This window comes from Apium graveolens, chromosome 10, assembly GCF_009905375.1.
Source record: "Apium graveolens cultivar Ventura chromosome 10, ASM990537v1, whole genome shotgun sequence".
In the NCBI taxonomy this organism is placed as follows: domain Eukaryota; kingdom Viridiplantae; phylum Streptophyta; class Magnoliopsida; order Apiales; family Apiaceae; genus Apium; species Apium graveolens.
The window spans coordinates 96,455,710-96,469,283 of record NC_133656.1 but is presented as its reverse complement, the minus strand read 5'-3'; positions in this window follow the sequence as shown (position 1 = coordinate 96,469,283).

The window sequence follows — 13,574 nt, the reverse complement described above, 5'->3', positions numbered from 1 at the left end:
CTCATATATCTAACCTTGTCTAAACATTTTTCTAAAAACCTTTGTCATTCATAAGATAATCATTAACTAGATATAAGTTGAAAAGATGAAGTTACAAGATACTCCAATATACTTAAATCTTTTTCCGAATACTACTTGAACTACCACCGTTCAAGGTATAAATAGTTAATCCCATAGATGAAGCTACACGACAAAACTTGTAAAGAATCAGTCTTTGAAATATCATCAAAATGAAATGAAGTTACGAGATACTTCATTTGATGAAAACATCATTTTGAAAACTCGACCCTGCCAACACTCAACAATCACCCAGCCGTAGCCTTTCTATCAAAGTGCTCTGGGTAGTGTTGCAGAAATATCCAATTGGATGATGAACTCATTACGGGAGTTTGCCGCGCCAGGAAGACCACTTACGATGATCAGTCGCAGTAGTGCAACCCCACCATTTTCTACATGTAGAGGAGAACAGTCGGATTTACTTGTCAACCGAACCCTGGACTCCTAAGGAATGGACCGTCTTAGCGGAACTTCCAGGCCATTTGGGCCAATATAATAAGGCTAGGCCGGTGCCACTCGACCACTTACGCCACTCCTAGTTCAGATGAAATCCATGACTCTGAAACGTAAAGCTCGTCCCCCCTTTCCCCAAGTAGAAACTTGTTGATACGGCTCCACCAAGAAGTCGTATCTAGTTGGAAAGGAAAACTCACCGATATTTCCCAGGCGATGCCTGTTAATGGATTAACTTGTTCCATGAATTTTACTTCCCGAGTGTTGGGTAAGTAATCAAAAACTCTTTTATCAAAACAGCAACCTTGTTGCGAATATAAAATACACCACAGAGCTGGATCCCTCAGGTTTTGAGCGAGTATTTAAATCCCCTTCGAAAGGAAGATCTTAAATATAAAAAAAATGGGTTTTGGGATCCGCCCTAACCTTTAAAAATCATTTTGAAGACTCGAAAACATTTTAAGAATGTTTGGAGTAATGCTGATTTAATGAAATAAATCAGTCCCGATATATTAGAAAATATCTGAATATTATTATTTAAATAATATTCCCATAAAGGATAATCTTTATAAAAATAATTGAAGTAGAAGTTTTAAAACTTATACTTGAAATGAATAATAAATAACCAAAGATATACTTATACGAAAGTACGATCTTTATTTGAATAATCGAAAATAAGTTTGATTATCGAAACATTATTCTTTAATAAAATAAAGAATATTATTTAATAAAATAAGCGGAGTCATAAGTCCTCGAATGAATATTCAAAATAATATTCATTAAATAAAATAAACGGAGTCATAAGTCCTCGAATGAATATTCAAAATAATATTCATTAAATAAAATAAAGTTATCGAATAAACCTTATTCGATTAATAGTTTTGAAAACTATATCTTATATATATATAAATATATATATATAATATACTCAGGAACATCGTCTCCCGGTTTAGAAAATGTTCACCTTTGGGTCCCCTATATCAAGGGTATACGCAACTACTGCTTATCTCTAGCATAGGTATTATGTAACTTATAAGCATTTGAATCAACAATTAGATATCAAGATTACAAAACAGGCATGCATATAAACCATATCAGCATGCTCCAATATATCGCAAGATTTTCTAATAACCATCATGCATCTATCACAAGATAATGCATATACATATATACATCACAACAACAGTATAACGGGTAGAAAACTTGCCTGAGTGTTCCCAGATAGACTTAAGCTTAGAGTGGGTCCAATAACCTATGAACAACAACATAAGTCGGAATTAAACCCCGGTCGCTTAAGAAACTAGACTTTAACCAATTGAACCCTAACGTTCGCTTATGGTCACTTCTACGCTTAACGAATCACATAAGTCGTTCGAGTACCCTCGGCTCCACCATTTTTAATAAATTAACCATTAAGAATTTTAAGGCGATTCTTTCGCGAGTACTCTAACAACTGCCTAATCCACTTTACATAATTGTTTCATACTCCAATTAGTCATTTAAGGGCCTTAACCAAGGTTTCAAAGTAAGGCGAGGGGTAATGGTTCGTTCGCGAAACGCCGTTACTTAAAACGGTCGTTTCTCCTAAACCGTACATCGGATTCAAGCGAACCACACATCAAAACGAAGCTCGTAACATGAATATCTAAACATGGCAATGGTCAGAATATAACAGTGAGTTCACGGGTCCTGAAGTTAAGAACAAAATAGTCTAAGGTAAATCGGGCATTACGACGGCTATGTTTACGCGATTTCCCAAATTTTACCATTCCAAATCATATCAATCCAACTACCAATCAACAACAACTCAAGATACACATCAATTCTACTGATTTCAGTCATAATAAGACCAAGAATCTCAATTTAATCCAATATCATACTATCTTAAAATTCAACCAAACTACTAAATCAAATAAGGTTCAATTCATGCTTAAACATTTAAACTACTACTCCTCCATTAACAATCATCAACACCTCAATTAAAATCCAATCACTACAAACCCAACCAAACTTTAAACACACAAGCATCATGCTTCTCATGAACTATATTAATCAAAACCACTCCTAAATATTCAAAGTAAAACTAGGGTTTGAAGTTTTATACCTTCCTTGAAGCTTTTAATCAATGAAAGATCCTTGGAATGCCCATGGAAGCCTTAATCTATGCTTAAGCTACCTTGACCTTACAAATAAAATCAAGAATCAAAATTTGTTCTTGAAAGTTACTATTCACCTTAAACTAAAATGATTTATTTGAGCTAGCAAACCTTGGATTCAAGCACTCAAACTACTTGCTCTTCTTAGTTATGAAATATAGAATCCAAGGAAACAAACCTCTTGAATTATGATTGAGTGGAGCTTGGGTTTGGAAATTTTTCTTCTTGTTTTTCTTCAAAAATCCGTAAGCAAGGAGATGGGGTGGGGAGAAATGAATGTGTTTGCTTGGTTGCTTCCTTTTTGTTTGTTAATTAACCTTTTACCGTGGTAAAAATTGTGTGGCTCACAATCAACCAACCAACCCTTCCCATTTGGTCATGCTTATGTCATCTATTTATGTCATCTTGTTACACTTGTCTTCCTCTTGTTGGTGTGATGACATTGTAATACCCCCAAATCCGGGGTCGGGGACCCGGGTTGTCACGAGTTCCATTTCCCTTAATAACACCCAATCTTAATAAATAATCAACTATTCTGTACTGTGACCCCACCATAAACACACACCACAAGTTATAGTCTCAGAGATGAATATCCAAAAATAATCACAAGTCATTTTATTCCATAATTATATGCCAATACACCTTAAAAGGGTTTCTGAATAAATTTACATTTCTTTGCCATTATTACAATTGATAAAGATACATAAGTCTGGTACATCAAAAGTTGAAAGCCTAGCCTATTGGTAGCTCCTACCTCAGCTACAGCGACATCAACGCCTATAGGAAACTGTGGAACGTTTCCTATCCGCTCGCGAATTGGGAGCTTGGTCCTGTTCATCTTGTCTATCTGATGTTGTGTGATGAAAGAAGAAAGCAAGGGTGAGCAACAAGCCCACCGAAATAATATGTATAATAATTAACAATATATGAGCATTCTCATAGTACTCATGAAAGTCTTAGTCAAGAAGAAATGAACCAAGCTGATATCTTAACGCGACCAAGTCGCAAAATATTCAGTATATATATACATATATACTTTTCACAATCTTTGAAATCTTCTGACATGTATACTATACATAGAGTTCCAGTTTATAACTGTATAAAAATATCGTTGCAAGGAGATCTCATATATCTAACCTTGTCTCAACGTTTTTCTGAAAATCTTTGTCATTCATAAGACAATCATTAACTAGATATAAGTTTAAAAGATGAAGTTACAAGATACTCCAATATACTTATATCTTTTCCGAATACTACTTCAACTACCACCGTTCAATGTATGAATAGTTCAGCCCATAGATTAAGCTATAAGACAAAACTTGTATAGAATCAATCTTTAAAATATCATCAAAATAAAATGAAGTTACGAGATACTTCATTTGATGCAAACATCATTTTGAAAACTTGACCCTGCCAACACTCAACAATCGCCCAACCGTAGCCTTTCTATTGAAGTTCTCTGGGTAGTGTTGCAGAAATATCCAATTGGATGATGAACTCATTACGGGAGTTTGCCGCGCCAGAAAGACCACTTACGATGATCAGTCGTAGTAGTGCAACCCCACCATTTTCTATATATAGAGGAGAACCTGTCGGATTTACTTGTCAACCGAACACTGGACTCCTAAGGAATGGACCGTCTTAGCGGAACTTCCGGACCATTTGGGCCAATATAATAAGGCTGGGCCAGCGCCACTCAACCACTTACGTCACTCCTAGTTTAGATGAAATCCATGACTCTGAAACGTAAAGCTCGTTCCCCCTTTCCCCAAGTAGAAACTTGTTGATACGGCTCCACCAAGAAGTCGTATCTAGTTGGAAAGGAGAACTCACCGATATTTCCCAGGCGATGCCTGTTAATGGATTAACTTGTTCCAAGAATTTTACTTCCCGAGTGTTGGGTAAGTAATCAAAAATTCTTTTATCAAAATAGCAACCTTGTTGCGAATATACAATACACCACAGAGCCGGATCCCTCAGGTTTTGAGCGAGTATTTAAATCCCCTTCGAAAGGAGGATCTTAAATATAAAAATGAGTTTTGGGATCCGCTCTAACTTTTAAAATCATTTTGAAGACTTGCAAAATATTTTTAAGAATGTTTGGAGTGATGCTGATTTAATAAAATAAATCAGTCCCAATATTTTAGAAAATATCTGAATATTATTATATAAATAATATTCTCATAAAGAATAATCTTTATAAAAATAATTGAAGTAGAAGTTTTAAAACTTATACTTGCAATGAATATTAAATAACCAAAGATATACTTATACGAAAGTACTATCTTTATTTGAATTATCAAAAGTGAGTTTGATCATCGACACATTATTCCTTAATAAAATAAAGAATAATAATTAGTAATTAATCGAAGTCATAAGTCCTCGAATGAATATTTAAAATAATATTCATTAATAAAATAAACGGAGTCATAAGCCCTCGAATGAATATTCAAAATAATATTCATTAATAAAATAAACGGGATCATAAGCCCTCGAATGAATATTCAAAATAATATTCATTAATAAAATCAACGGGCTCATAAGCCCTCGAATGAATATTCAAAATAATATTCATTAATAAAATAAACGGGGTCATAAGCCCTCGAATGAATATTCAAAATAATATATATATATATATTATACTCGGGAGCATCAACTCCCGATTTTAGAAAAATGTTCACCTTTGGGTCCCCTATACTAAGGGTATACGCAATTTACCGCTTATCTCTAGCATATGTATTATCAACTGAATCAACAGATATATGTATCAAGAATACGAAACAGGCATGCATATATACCATATCACATGCTACAATATATCGCAAGAATTTGCTAATTAACCATCATGCATCTATCACAAGATAATGCATATACAAATGTATACATCACAACAACAGTATAACGGGTAGAAAACTTGCCTGAGCGACTGAGGGTGGTAAAAGGCCTGGGATGAGCCTGGTAACCTATAAACAATATATAGGTTGGAATTAAACCAAAGTCGCTTAAGAATCTACACTTTAACCAACTAGACTCTAACGCTCGCTTTTGCGCTTAACGATTCACTTAAGTCGCTCGAGTACCCTCGGCTCCACCATTTTTAATAAATTAACCATTAAGGGTTTTAAGGCGATTATTTCGCAAGTACCCTCCCAACTTCCTAATCCAATTTACATAAATGTTTTATACTCCAACTACTCATTTAAGGTCTTTAACCTATGTTTCAAAGTAAGGCGAGGGGAAATGTTTTGTTCGCAAAACGTCGTTACTTAAAATGGCCGTTTCTCCTAAACCGTACATCGGAATCAAACAAACAACATATCAAAACGAAGCTCATAACATGAACTATCTAAACATGGAAATGGTCAAAACCTAGCAGGGAGTTCTCGGGTCCTAATGTTATGAACAAAAGCAGTCTAAAGTAAATCGGACATTACGACGGCTATGTTTACGCGATTTCCCAAATTTAAACCATTCTAAAACAACCACCAATCAATCCCAATTCATAACCCAATCAAAACTCCATCCATACTACATCATAACAGCCCCAATCAACTTAACATTAACAATTTATACTTATTCTTAAACTTGAATGTAAACTATACTTAAGTCCTTTAACCAAATCATAAGATTTCAACCTTCAATTCACTACCATTCCAACCCAAACTCTAAACCAACAAGCATCAAGCTACTCTTTACCATAACTATCAAAATCATCCTAATATACAAAGTAAAGCTAGGGTTTGGAGATGTTATACCTTCCTTGAAGCTTTTAATCAATGAAAGATCCTTGGAATGCCCATGGAAGCCTTGATCTATGCTTAAGCTACCTTGAACTTTCATAAAAATATCAAGAAAACCAAAGTTATTTCCTGAAGGTTACTATTCACCATCTTCTTCCTTGATTTATTGGAAGAGATTGTGAAGGAATTAGAAGCTTAAACTTATAGGATATCCATATCTATGTACAAGGAACCTTAGATAATTACCTTGTGATTTAACAATGCTTGGAACTTGATTTTTGATTTTTCTTCCTTTGAAAAGAAGAAAAAGCCGAGAGCAATGTTGAAGGAATGAAATAATTTTGTGTTTGCTTTGATTTGTTTTGGCTAGCTTGGTTGTTTTTGTTTTGTTTTTGGGTAATTACCTTTCTAACCTTGACTTTGTGTGGTTTTAAATCAACCACATCTCCTCCCTCCCTATGTCATGCTTACATCACCTTATTGTGCCATCATCTCTTACTTGCCCTCTTCTTATTGATTGGATGACCTCATCATCCCTAACCTCCTTCATTAACTTCCTAATTGTTTGCCTAATGGCCGCTGATCTGTTATACGGTTCGCTTAACTTTCGTTTTCGTTTATCGTTTGAGTGATCATACCCGGGATCTTATTACTTGGGTTTCCTTAACCTTTCTCAATACATTATAATCCTTTTATTTAAATCCTTTTTATCATGTTACCTTATACTCAATTCTTTCCGTATCTAGTGGATTTCCGGGAAAAATCAAAGTGTTCGGAATTGGATTCTGAAGATCTTTACACACACTTATATACCATATAGAGTACTAATAAAATCTCAGAATATCCATAAAAGAACCCCTACATAGTGTGGCATGAAAAGTTTTCTCATTCAGCATAATCTGCAAAATCACTATTCATAAGGGTTTCAAAAATTTCCAAAAATTGGGGTTATTACAACATCATCATCCACTAACCCCTTTGATTAACTCCTAATTACTTGGCTAATGATCGTTGATCTGTTATACGGTTCGCTTAACTTTCATTCGCGTTTATCGTTCGAGGGATCATATCCGGGATCTTATTATTTGGGTTCCCCTACCCTTTCTCAATATTTTATATTCCTTTTATAATCCTTTTATAATCCCCTCTTATAATCCTTCAATTTAAATCATTTTAATCATGTTACCTTATACTCAATTCTTTCGGTATCTGGTGGATTTTCGGGAAAAATCAAAGTGTTCGAATTTTGATTCTCACGATCTTTACATACACTTATTTACTTTATGAAATACTAATATGGTCTTAGAATTTTCATAACAGTACTCCTATATAGTGTGGTCTGATAATTTTCCTTAATCAGCATCATCAGCAAAATTTACTATTCATCAGGGTTTCAAAAATTTCCAAAAATTGGGGTTATTACAGCTTCTCTCCTTTCTTCTTCCAATCTATCAAGATGGAGATAATACTCCATTGATAAAAACAAGAGTTCAGTGTGAATCTCTTATGGAACCGAATCCCAGAGTTCATCAGGATTGGCAATGACATGCCACTCCTGCTGCTAGTCAGCACAACTCAACTCAATAGTGAAAGTTTCATAGTTCAAGAACATGTTGAAACGAACCATTTTTGGTGATATGAATAAAAATAGAGTGAGTTTGTGAGAAAATGAAAGATGTTTTGGCTGGAATGAATCATTGGTTTAAATAACCAATTAGAATACCGAGAGACGCAAGGAATATTAAATAGTTACAGGTAAAAGTAATGATACCTCGTCTCCTTAGACTGATGAGTAATAATAACAGCCATTGGAAGCTTGAAACAGGAGTTAATGAGCACACGAAACAAGTAGGAATTATTGTACATGTACGAGTACTACTAACCCAAATTATGTTGACTGTTTATAACTCACCCAAACATATTCTGAATGTTAAATATGACTATTTCAAATTTTAACCACAAATAAGTCAAGTAAAGAATCAGGATTTAATATCAGAACTTAGACTTATATCAGAACTTAACAGTCATCAGAACATGGCTCCTTAACTCGAAAAGTGAATGTCTATTCTTGTAATTCTTCCCACAAAATACTGATTTCATTTCTTCAGAACTTAATCATCAGAACTTCCATTATAACTTGTCCTCAGAATTTATGCAACTGACACTTAAACTGTTCATCTCAAGGAACATTTATCACCACAGTAATTTTCATCATTCATATGGAGTGTATGTGTGTGCAATAAGCCAAATATCAGATAAAGATTAAAGTCTTATTCACTTTAATACATCTTAGAAATAAGGCATAACTAAGAACTTTGCTCAAAATCTGTTAGTATTCTGAAGTCTACTTTAGAATGAGTTCATGCATGAGTCCACCTCAAATGTTTTATGCTCATTTTATGTATCTTTTGAAATTCCATTTTACAGTGGCTTCTCATTGTAAGTGAGTCACGACTGCTTTGTCATTGAGTATTAAATTGGATTACCTGTCATAACAATAGCACTTTGATTATCACAGTAAATAGGGATTTTTAAAATATGTTAACCCATAATCCAGTAAATGCTTCTTCATCCAAAGAATCTGTGCACAACAGCTTCCTACAGCAATGTATTCTGCTTCTGCAGTTGATGTGGAAATTGACTTCTGTTTCTTGCTAAACCAAGAAACTAATCTGCATCCAAGAAATTGGCAGCTTCCACTTGTGCTTTTCCTGTCAATTTTGCATCCGGCAAAATCTGCATCTGAGTAACTTATTAGCTTAGTCTGATTCTCTAGGATACCACAATCCCAGATTAGCTGTACCCTTAAGGTACTTGAAAATTCTTTTCACAGCTGTTAAGTGAGGTTCTCTTGGATCTCCTTGAAATCTTGCACAAAGACAGGTAGCATACATGATATCAGGTCTATTTGCAGTTAGATAGAGTAATGAGCCAATCATACCTCTGTAATCAGTAATATCTACTGATGTACCAGTATCCTTATCCAATTTTGTTGTAGTGGCCATGGGAGTGGATGCACTTGAACAATCTTGCATTCCAAATTTCTTCAGCAAATTTCTGGTGTACTTGGATTGACAAATAAAAGTGCCTTCTTCATTTTGCTTGACTTGAAGGCCCAGAAAATAGCTAAGTTCCCCCATCATACTCATTTGATATCTTGACTGCATTAGTTTGGAAAACTTTTGGCAAACTTTGTCATTAGTAGAACCAAAAATGATATCATCAACATATATTTGCACCAAAAGTAAGTCATTTCCATGGTTGAGGTAGAACAGTGTTTTGTCAATAGTTCCTCTGTTAAATCCACTTTCCAGAAGAAACTGAGCTAAAGTTTCATACCATGCTCTTGGAGCTTGCATAAGGCCATAAAGTGCTTTATCAAGCCTGTAGGCATGATTCGGAAGTTTGGAATCTATAAAGCCTGGAGGTTGTTCAACATATACTTCCTCTTCCAATTCTCCATTGAGAAAAGCACTTTTCACATCCATTTGAAAGACAGTAAACTTTTTGTGAGCAGCATAAGCCAAAAATATCCTTATGGCTTCCAATCTAGCAACTGGTGTAAATGTTTCATCATAATCAATTCCCTCCTGTTGAGAATATCCTTTTGCAACCAACCTTGCTTTATTCCTTGTAATTATGCCATCACTATCAGTTTTGTTTCTGAACACCCACTTTGTACCAACAATAGATCTGTTCTTTGGTCTTGGCATTAGGGTCCAGACTTTGTTTCTTTCAAATTCATTTAACTCTTCCTGCATTGCTTGCACTCAATCAGCATCTTGAAGAGCTTCTTCCACTTTCTTTGGTTCAGTCTGAGAAAGAAAAGAATTATAAAGACATTCATTTGATGTAGTTTTTCTAGTTCTGACACATGCATCAGAATTTCTAATAATTAAGTCAGGTGTATGTGATTTAGTCCACTTCCTTGCAGATGGAAGGTTTTCTCTAGAACTAGATGCTCCCCCATGATCCATGTTGTCTTCATCAACATTTTCTGATGCTCCCCCTGAAATTATGCTCTCTGAATTGGATCCTTCAGAATTTGAGTTTCCAGAATTATCAGAACTTGGCTCATCATAACTTGATGAATCAGAACTTGAAGAGCCAGTTGTAGGTTCTGATGCTTCTTGAGATGTGGTAGTATCTTCAGTATGCTCCCCCTGCACAGGTGTATCTTCCTTTGGTGTAGTCACCACAGTTTCAATAATATCAGAGTTTAATCCATCAGAGTTTGCAGTATCAGGATTTAGACTATCAGGCTTTACATTATCAGAATTTAAATCTTCATTTTCAAATCTCAGCTGATCATGATCATTGAAATCTTCAAGTCCAGTAATCTTCTTATCATCAAAAGAGACATTGATGGATTCCATGACAACCCTTGTTCTTAAATTGTAGACTCTGAAGGCTTTTGTGGAAAGTGGATATCCAACAAAAATTCCTTTATCAGCTCTTAGATCAAATTTGGATAGCTATTTAGGATGAGTCTTAAGAACAAAACACTTGCATCCAAATACATGAAAATACTTCAGATTTGGCTTCTTTTTCTTTACCATCTCATATGGTGTCTTTCCATGCTTGTTAATGAGTGTTGCATTCTGAGTAAAACAAGCAGTCTGCACAGCTTCAGCCTAAAAATAGGTTGGTAGCTTTACTTCATCAAGCATAGTTCATGCAACTTCAATAAGAGTTCTATTCTTTCTTTCAACAACTCCATTTTGTTGTGGAGTTCCAGGAGCAGAAAATTCCTGCTTTATTCCATGGTCTTTGCAGAACTCTTCCATGATCAAATTCTTGAACTCAGTGCCATTATCACTTCTTATAATCTTCATAAAATCTTTGACCAATTTATCCAGTTTCTTGATATGATCACTCAAAATAGATGCAGTTTCACTTTTTGTGTGCAAGAAATACACCCATGTGTATCTGGTGAACCCATCCACTATGACCATTGCATATTTCTTCTTTGCAATAGACATGACATTCACTGGACCAAATAGATTAACATGTAGTAGGTGATAAGGCTCAAGAATTGATGATTCAGTCTTGCTCTTGAATGAAGATTTTCTTTGTTTAGCCTTCTGACATGAATCACAAAGGCCATCAGGAGCAAATACTGATTTTGGCAATCCTCTCACAAGATCTTTCTTGACTAGTTCATTTATATTGTTGAAATTTAAATGAGAGAGTTTCTTGTGCCAATTCCAGCTTTCTTCAATTGATGCTCTACTTAACAGATAGATTGCAGAACCATCAGTACTTGTTGAAAGCTTGGCTTCATAAATGTTACCATGCCTGTATCCTTTCAGAGCAGCTTTGCCTGTAGATTTGCTTACAACTTCACAGTGTTCTTCAAAGAAATCCACATGATAACCTCTGTCACAGATTTGACTAATACTGAGCAGATTGTGTTTAACTTCTGAGACCAGAACTACTTTTTTAATGATGACATTCCCCAAATTGATATTGTCATATCCCAAGGTTTTTCCAATGTTTCCATCTCCATAAGAAACACTTGTGCGAGCTTTCTCCACAAAGTCTGATAGCAGGGCTTTATTTCCAGTCATATGTCCTGAACATCCACTGTCCAGAACTAGGATATTTTTAATGTTGCCCTGGAATCACAAAGACCATTAAGGATTAGTTTTAAGGACCCAGACTTGCTTGGATCCTTTGGCCTTATTAATTTTGTTAACATTTGCAGCGGATTTAGCATCAGAGTTTATGTTAACATTTTTCTTATCAGCATTTACACTAACAGACTTTGTATCAGAACTTACACTAGAAAGAATAATGTTAACTTTCTTTAAAGAAGGTTTTATTTGATAATAATCATAATACAAACTATGATATTCCTTACAAGTATAAATGGAATGCCATAAACTACCACAATGAAAACAAGGATTTTGTGGCTTATATCTAACAGACGGACTCTTAACTCCTGACTTTGAAGGTAAGGAGTTTATGTTCTTATTTTTCCTGCAAAAAGAAGCCAGATGGTTAGAATTTCCACAGTTATGACATGTTTTTCTAGGAGCATTAGGAACAGGCTTGTAATCATTATTTTTATTTACGCCTTCCTTTCCATTCCTATTTTTCCTAGGTGACTTTACCTTGGTTACATTTTTAACATCTTTCAGCTTATGATTAACCTGCTTCTTTGTCATTAAGCCTATGTTTACTTCAGCTGGCTTATCCTATTTTGGTTTGTCAGAAGTTAATTCCTCTTTAACTTCTGATTTCTCAGTATCAGACTTTACAGCTACAAACTTAACAGGTTTTACCTTTGGCTTTTGTTTAATAACTATAGGCTTAATTTCTACAGTTCCTTTATCATTCTTATCATCTCCATAATCTAAGCCCTCTTTCCACTTTCCACTACTTAACAAATTCTGAGTTGTTCTGCCAGAGTTAGTGCAAGTTCTGATAATCTCTCTTTCCTTTTCTAACTCAGTTTTTAGAGATTCATTCATTTTAAGTACTTTATCCCTAACATAAAAAGCATCATCTCTATCTTTCTGAGTTTGATGGAACATGATTAACTCTTTTTCTAAATAATCATTCCTCTTTTTACAAGCAAGATTTTCAGAAGTTAATCTTTCACATGTTAAAGTTTGATCTCTATAACTAATGTACATGGTTTTAAGATATCTTCTCAATTCATTAATATCATCAGTATGAAAGGCATAAGTAGTTTGAGGTACCTTTAACTCAGCAGCATCAGAACTACTATCAGCATTTGCCATCAAGGCATAGTTCTCCTCACTTTCAGAATCTGAAGTGTCTGTCCAGCTTTTCTTCTTTGTGACAAGAGCCTTATCTTTGTCACTCTTCACTTTCTTGCAATCAGGAGATATGTGGCCTTTCTCACCATAGTTGTAGCATTTGACATTTGTGTAATCTCCTCTTTCAGACTTTCGTCCTTTGACTTCAGATTTTTTGAAACTCTTCTTATCAGAACTTGCACCTTTCCTGGAAAATTTCTTTCCCTTCCTGAATTTTCTGTATGCAATTCTTGTGATTCCTTTCACCATAAGAGCACATAGCTTCATCATCTCTTCATCATCATCCATCTCAGGCAAGCTTTCAGTTTCTGAGTCATCATTACTATCAGAACTTGATGACTCAGTATCAGACTTTGTGATGAGAGCTTTTCCCTTGCCTT